The sequence below is a fragment of the Rattus rattus genome, chromosome 11, assembly GCF_011064425.1.
Source record: "Rattus rattus isolate New Zealand chromosome 11, Rrattus_CSIRO_v1, whole genome shotgun sequence".
Taxonomy (NCBI): domain Eukaryota; kingdom Metazoa; phylum Chordata; class Mammalia; order Rodentia; family Muridae; genus Rattus; species Rattus rattus.
The window spans coordinates 78,206,340-78,214,717 of NC_046164.1; positions in this window are offsets into that span (position 1 = coordinate 78,206,340).

Sequence of the window (8,378 nt, forward strand, 5' to 3'; positions counted from 1 at the left end):
TCTTACTGTTATAATTAGCTAGCAGAATATACTACTTAATAGATACTTATTCTACACATAGAACAGTCTTAATTGTAGTTATTTAACTTATTTTCATGCCATAAACCTATAGAGATTTGTTCTATCAGAAGTTTGGAGTCTAGAACCCCAAATCAATTATCAATAGGGCTTCATGCTATGAAGGTTCCAGAGAGGAGACCTTTGAGTCTCCTAACATCATTTTGCACCCCAAGTCATTCTCTAGCTTATGGCCTAATAATTCTAACCTCTACAACTCATATTCACATTTCTCTTTCTGCTTTTTGGTTTAAACCTTTTAATTGAAAATTACACATTGACAACACATCTTATATATAGTAATATAGTGTGTGCACATCACTCATGGACCGTGGGTTTGGTCCTTTGATGGCTAATTTTAATCTTCATTGTCAAGTGGAGTATATTTAGAATCATCCAGAAGACATATCTCAGAGTGTGGCTGTGAGGATATTGCCAGAGAAGTTAGGAGGGAAGACCTACTGTGTGTGTGTGTGTGTGTGTGTGTGTGTGTGTGTGTGTGTGTGTGTGATTGTAACTGATACACTCTGACTACAAGTTAAATGGAGGGTTTTTGACCTGGCACAAGGCCCTATTGGAGATGCCATCTCAGAGAGGGTCAGCAGGCCAATCATCATTCTACTGTTTGATTACACATCTCAGGGCCTCCAGAATTCACTTAGGTCCATATTTATTACAACTCGTAGAATGCAAGGCCTCTCTTCCTTCAGGACTATTATTCTTTAATGAAGGGACAAACAAATATCCAGATGAACAGGCAAACGGGACCAAGCCTGAAAGATCCTCAGTGCAGAAGCATCTGTCCATGGAGTCAAGACACTCCATCTTCTCACGACATCGATAGGTTTACCCGCTAGGCTGCTTCCTTGGAGCCTCTGCTTAGAGTTCAGTGTAGAGGCATGGGGGTCACATGTTTGAACTCCACCTATGATTTCCCTCCAGATTACAGAATGAGCATGCTAACCACTGGTAACCTTTATCCTAAAGGCATCCAGAGTTTCCGTCCTGTACCACCTGAGAACTACAGATTCATTTGTGTTAGAAGGGGGCTGTTGTGACCAACAAAAGTCTCTCATACATTCAGGAAATATTAAACTCCTTGACAAAGAATTGGGGATAAACAACACACACACACACACTCACACACACACACACACACACACACACACACTATTTTTCTTACATAACAATACAATATAGTTTTATGATATTGATAAACCTAGGTATTCCAGGCACAGTCAGTGTCATTAATTTTTTTTTTGAAAAAATCATATATTCTTGAAAGTCATCTGAAAATCTGTGCATTCCTGTCAATCACATTAAGCTTCTATCTAACTTTTATCATGTGTATAATAGAGGTGAAGGATGTAGTTTTGGCATCTCTTGTCATACTGTCTGCTCTATGTCAAACCTCAGAATTTAACTCTACACCGTAGACACGTGGTCTACCTCACAGTACAGCCTTCGGAATTGGATTGGGCAATGTATTTGAAAGGCATGGAATGCTACACTGCCCCAAAGAACTGGTAGATATAACTTTCACAAGTTCTCAGTGTGAATTCTCTCTGCAGAGGGATTTCTCAATCCCAACCTCCTACCTGTGAGTCGTGTCTTCAGAGAGCTTCAGAGCGCCCATGCTATGGCCTTCTTTCCTTCTGTCCTTCATTTCTCCCTCCCTCTCCCCTCATCCCATCTTCTCTCCTTCTTCCCCACATTTGGTTTATATTTGCAATATACTTGTGCCATTTGAGTCTGTAACTTTTTAGAAATTCGAAGATGAATACACTGTGACAGGCCTGTAAGGTTTTTAAGACTGTAAGAAACTAGTTTTTAGTCTTACTAACATTTTATAATAGTAGAGGGGATTTCTAATGCAAAGAATTCACTTTGCATGAAATAGAAACAAAACATGTTATATAAGAATGAGCCATAGAATGGTAGAAAAATCTTTACTATCTATACACCAGTCAGAGGATTAATAACTAGAATATATTTAAAACTAAAAAAATCCCAAATATAGAAGCAAAAAAAAATCCCCAAACCAATAAATGGACAAATGAAATGAACAGATAGTTCATCCATGTTTATAATACATTAAGTAAAAGTATTGTAGAGAAGTCTAGTTAAGGAATCAGCCTAGGTATCTGTCAACAGAGGAATAGATAAAGAAATGTGATGTATGTATATAATAGAGTTTTATTTGGTCATAAAGGAAAGCAATATTGTGTAAGCTGCAGAAGAATCGATCATGGTAAGTGAAAAAAGTCAGATTCAGAAAGACAGATATCAGATGCTTCTCTTATTTGTGGACCCTAGATTCTATATAGACACAGAAAAGCATTTATATGGAAGGCTTAAATGCAGGAGGAAGAATGAGGAATGTGTGTGTGGGTCAACACCATCAAAATACTTAGTATATTTGAAATAGATTTACTTTATGAAACCCACCACCATGTTTAATGAAAACCCACCAATAAAAATTAAGTTAGAAGTGTTACCATCAGAATACAAAATATCTAATTTAATAACAAACATGTCACTTAAAAACGTAGGGTAGGCATGGTGGCACATGTCTGTAATCCTAGCACTCCATTGTCTAAGTCAGGGCGATCTGGCCTAGGTGGTGAATTCTTGGTCAGCCTTAGCTACATAGTGAGACTGTGTCAAAACAAACAGATATGCACACATACACAAGCAGACAAAAACAGACACCTTCGGACAACACAGATAATAATGCAATCTGGTTACTTTAAACATGAGGAAAAGAGGGTCACTAAATGAATTGTGTGGCTTGATAGTCATAGTTTCCTAATAGAAATACGCCTTTAAAGAGGTTTCACTTTCCTTAAGATACACCAGGAAATAAAGATACTTGTTCAGCCAGCACTGAGTCTGTTGTTTTACTTCAAAAGATGGCTATCAGCTTTCTGGGTCATAAGATCAGAAAGCCACCAGGTGACTCAAAGCTAGAGACGTAATCTGCTTGGCCCGGGCTTTCCACATTTTCTCCAAGGCGACTTGTTCTTAATGGTTGAGTCCCACCTCTTTCTCAGCTATCTGCAGATATCAAGGCAGTGACCCCCAGAGTCCTTAGGAGACCAAGCTTCTGTGGGCCACTGAGTTGACAGGAACACTCTATCAACAGGCTGGGAAGGAAGGAGTGCGGACCAGGAGCCTACGTTTGCTATTTGCCCCGTGGTGGTGAGTTCTCAGAGTCTCAGTTTATCCAAGGTTTGATGAGATGAGACACGTCTTCTTGCCGTTCCTGCCCTTTGGGGTCATTGTGGGGATGGGAGAAGAAGGCAGAAGAAAAGCAGTTGGTGAAAAGGACCTTGATGATAGCTGTCCATGCCGAATTCACTGATTCATCCTTAGTCTCCTAGAGCTAACTAAGCTCATTTCAAGAATGTCTCACACCATGGATGCTCAAGTCTCCCAGCTCTTAGTGCAGAGTCTAAGAAAAGAGCATCTTCCTATACAGTACTCCTAACACGCAGATCTGCGAGTGACTGATGAATGAGGCAGTGGTCCCATTGTAACAGGGTCCTGGCGGTCATTCTCTTGACCGCTGAGCTAGTTCCCCGGGATAGACAAAGAATCGAACATCTGGGGAAAACATAAAAAAAAATGAGCCTCAGATAAAAACCAAAAGTAACAGCTTTGCCTATTTGGGAGGGGGCCCAAGACTTCCAAGATTAGGGAACAAATGCAGGTTGGTATTTTGTTTCCTGGGTTCCCCTTTGCCCTGTAGATCCTGTTTAAACATCCAGCCCTGTGTTCCCCCCACCATTTTGCTTCACAGTGTCTTCTAGGACCAGGAAGCAGACACTGCACATAGCAGGATTTCCTTTACATATTTACCTGTGTCCCCCTAAATCCATCAGCCGGGACCTCACAAAAGACACTTCTATTTGCTGTTACTCCAGATGATATCTATTGTCTCTCATCCCCAAGCAATCCTACTCTGGATGATTTGGTTGGTGATAATTTTCTTCCTTTGGAATCCTTTGTCCCGTGATGGGAGGACGCTGTCCCTGAAGAAAGGCATTTCCTTCAACATCGCGATTCTATGATGACTTTGCCTTTAGAGTTGGGTTTGCTTGACTTGCACATCATTCATGTGTGTTTCTCACCAGCAGAGCAGTGTCCTGCAGGAGCACAAACTCATTTAAGGATCAGGAAAGGGCTGGTCTAGGTAACTCAAACCAGAGAATGCTGAAATAGAAACAGGAACATCATCCAAGAACTTATTAAGACATCAAAGCCTCGGGCTCAGATGTTTTGATAGAAGTAGAAAGTCTGTGTGGGCTGCAGAAACCTCTGGGTATATCTTGTGAAAACATTCCCTAGGAAGCTCACAGAGGAGGAAAGACATACTTTGAACCTGGGTGGTACCAGTCCATGTGCTGGGATTCTGAACTAAATAGGAAAGGAAAAGAGAAAGTGTGAGGGTCTATATCCGTTTTATCTCCCCACTCCCTGACTTCCCGACCATGGGACGATGCAATGGGAGGAGCTACCTCAAGCCTCTTGTCTTCTGCAGTCAGCGAGGCCTTCCTCTCCATGGTGGATTGAACCCTGTCCAACTGTAAGCTGAAATGAATCCTTCCTTGCTAACACAGTGTATTAGGCATCGGGTCATGTCAATAAAAGGAATGGATACAGTCTAGCTAGTTCCTGACTCACAAAGGGGTTCCCACCCTGACTCAGGATTGCTGCCCCTCAGTGTGGATGGGTGCTGTCCTGTGAATATAATTTGCTCTTGCCAAATTCATGCTGAGCCTCTCTTCCAAGTGTGACGGGGTTGGGTGTTTTTAATGGCTGCATTCTCAGCTACCGTGAGAGTGGGTTATTATATCATGAGCTGCACTCTCTCCACTCTGACACCCAATGTTCCTTTGTGCGTACCTGCTTCCCTCGATGTTTCATACTAATGATACAGCAGGAGAAAGCCTTTACCATGGGCTGAGAAAACCTCAGCCTCAAATATACTAGTAAAAATCAACCAACCAACTAACCAAACAAAACCTTCTTTCCCTTATAATTTCCCAGCTTCAGATGTTTTGTTATAATAATAGAAAGTGGACCGGGACATTTGGCTTCATAATGAACAAGCTTGTCTCTCACGTTACAGGGAACTCAGGTGGAGGGTGTGTCTAGTATCAGCGTGTAATTGGATAAAGATTCAATTTCACTCCTATGTGGTTCTGTCCACTTTCCCTTTCTTTGTGGGTTGGCCTCATCTTTGTGTTGGTAAATTGCTATGGCTGTTTTGGGAGTTGCGTCCAACAACTTATTAGAGGTCTTGATTAAGAGCCAGAGAAAGCTTTAATGAAGCCACAGTGGGATACTCCATCTTGTGTCTATGGGTGAACACAAGCCACATGAGATCCCTAAGCTAGTTTTGTGGGACAGAATCCAGGCAACATGTACAGAATAGCTGAGTTTTGCTTTGAAGGTGGGGATTGGGTTCTTCTGAATCCCCGTGTGTAATGTTCACACGCCAGAACAGAATAGTCCTGCTACTCAGCAAACCTCATATTTGTTAGTTTTTACGTGATGCAGTTCATAGTTTTGATACACAGGTATGGTCTTTCTGGATTTCTTTTTTCTTTTTTTTTTTTTTTAAGTAAGTATATATATAAGAAGTTGCAAAGAGCGATTCCCATGAAACCTCCATGTAGGGTTTCTGGGTGGCCATTCCCAATGCAAGCATCACCACAGTATGAAGCCTGTGCCCTTCACTGTGTGTACAGATGCTTGTCCTGTTATCTAAGTGTGGAGCTTTCCCACCACCAAGACCTCCAGCTGCCCCATACAGTCATGCATGACCTTCCCATCCCTACTTCCACTCAGCTACTAATATGCTCCCATCTCTGTAACTTTGCCATTTTGAGGGTTATGTGTGGAATCATGTAATATGCGTTTCATCGCTGTGTAATGTTCTGTGCTATGAACGTGAGGTAGTACGTTAAGCCATTTTCTTACTGAAGGGCACTTTGACTACTTACACTTTTGAATTACTACTAAGATGGCCACCGAACATTCTTATACAGGACTTCACGCGAACACGTTTTAATTTCTGTACAAAATGTGTAGGTTTATGATAGCTGGATTACATGGCAAGCATGTGGTCAGTTTTAAAAGAAAACATCAACTTCTGAAGCTGTTTTGCCACCTTGCTCACCAGGAATGAGAGATACAATTTCTTTGAATCTTTCCTAGCATTTGGTATTTTCCTTTTTTTTTCTCCATCTTTATTAAATTGGTTATTTATTATTTACATTACAATGGTCATTCCCTTTCCCGGTTTCCAGGCCAACATCCCCCTAACCCCTCCCCCTCCGCTTCTCTATGGGTATTCCCCTCCCCACCCTCCCCCCATTACCACCCTCCCCCCAACAATCCCGTTCACTGGGGGTCCAGCCTTGGCAGGACCAAGGGCTTCCCCTTCCACTGGTGCTCTTACTAGGCTATTCATTGCTACTTATGCAGTTGGAGCCCAGGGTCAGCCCATGTATAGTCTTTGGGTAGTGGCTTAGTCCCTGGAAGCTCTGGTTGGTTGGCATTGTTGTTCATATGGGGTCTCAAGCCCCTTCAGCTCTTCCAGTCCTTTCTCTGATTCCTTCAATGGGGGTCCCGTTCTCAGTTCAGTGTTTTGCTGCTGGAATTCGTCTATGTATTTGCCATATTCTGACTGTGTCTCTCAGGAGAGATCTACATCCGGTTCCTGTCAGCCTGCACTTCTTTGCTTCATCCATCTTATCTAGTTTGGTGGCTGTATATGTGTGGGTTGGTATTTTCTTTAATGCTGGTTTTAGTGGTTATCCTAAGATCGGGGTAATTATACCCAATTTTGATTTTAACCTATGCTTCCCTGAAGGCTGCTGTTCAGTTACACTTTATAGGGGTTGTACACTTGGGCTGGGTTCCCGCACTCACTGAGGCCAACATATCAAACCCCGGTGGGATGAATTCACAGAGCGAAAGCCCTGCGGGCAGGTAACTGGTTGGGCTGTAAAAATTTAAGGAGATCGACTTGGCTTTAGTTAATTTGTTTCCTGGGACTCATTTTTATTCTTGTAGGTGTCCCTGGTCAGGTGGTTGATATTCTCAGAAGGTGCACTGGGTCTGGAGGCTGCGTGACTGGGACATCATTTTATTTTGTTTTGCCCAAATAAATCCTCACAATTGTAACTAGTCTATGTAAGGTGCCTCTAACACTGAGGGTGCTGACTACGTTCTCATTTGCTCCTGTAGGATTTGTTTCTTTTATCTCCATTCACATGTTTGCCCACTTCCCCAATTGGGTGGTTTTTTTTCTATTTTGTGTTTTGTAAGCTGTTTATGCATTCAAAGTCTGAGTTCTGACTCAAGTTTGCAAATATGATCTCTCAGGCTTTGCTCTGTTGTTTCATTCCCTCGGGGTCTTTCTGAGAGTAAACGTTTTTAATTTTGATAAATTACATGTTTCTCACTCATGGATATTTTCCATGTTCCAACCTTCTGGCAGTCAATATTTTCTACAATGACACCTTGTTTTTCCCCCTTCTCATCCATTACAGGTTTCTGGAGCTTAGTTTATGTCTTAAATCTTTTTGCTTTTGTTATTCCTGTCAGCTCTCTCTCTCTCTCTCTCTCTCTCTCTCTCTCTCTCTCTCTCTCTCTCTCTCTCGCATTTTGTTTTATTTTTGTTTTCTGAGACAAAGTGTCTTAGTTTCTGTTCTGTTGCCGTAAAGAGACACCATGATAAGGCGACTTATGAAAGAGAACATTTAATCGGAGGCTTGCTTACAGTTTCAGAGGGTGGGTTCGTGACCATCATTGTATGGGGCATGGCAGCAGGCAGGTGGGTAGAGTACTGGGGCAGTTGTTGAGAGCAGGCAGAGAGGGAGAGTGAGGGTCTCATGTGGGCTTTTGAAACCTCAAAGCTCGCCCCCAGTGACAGACCTCCTACAACAGGGCCACACTTCTTTAATCCTTTGTAAAAGAGGTCCACCAACTGGAGACCTAGTATTCAAATATATAAGACCATAGTGACATCCTTATTGAAACCCCTACATTACTCTGGTCGGCATGGAACTCGCTATGTAGACCAGGCTGGCTTTGGACTGGCAGTTATCCCCCTGTCTCTACCTCCCCAGTGCTAAGACTGCAAGCATCACCACCATGAAAGTTCACTTCCTCTTCAGTATTTTCATTGATCTTCTGAATTTGTTTGGAAGTTTTATTTCATATCTACTCTGATTGTCTCTCTGGTAAAAATTCCAATGTCTATTTTTTTTTGTTGTTGTTGTTTTGTATTTCAGCTTTTACCTTCA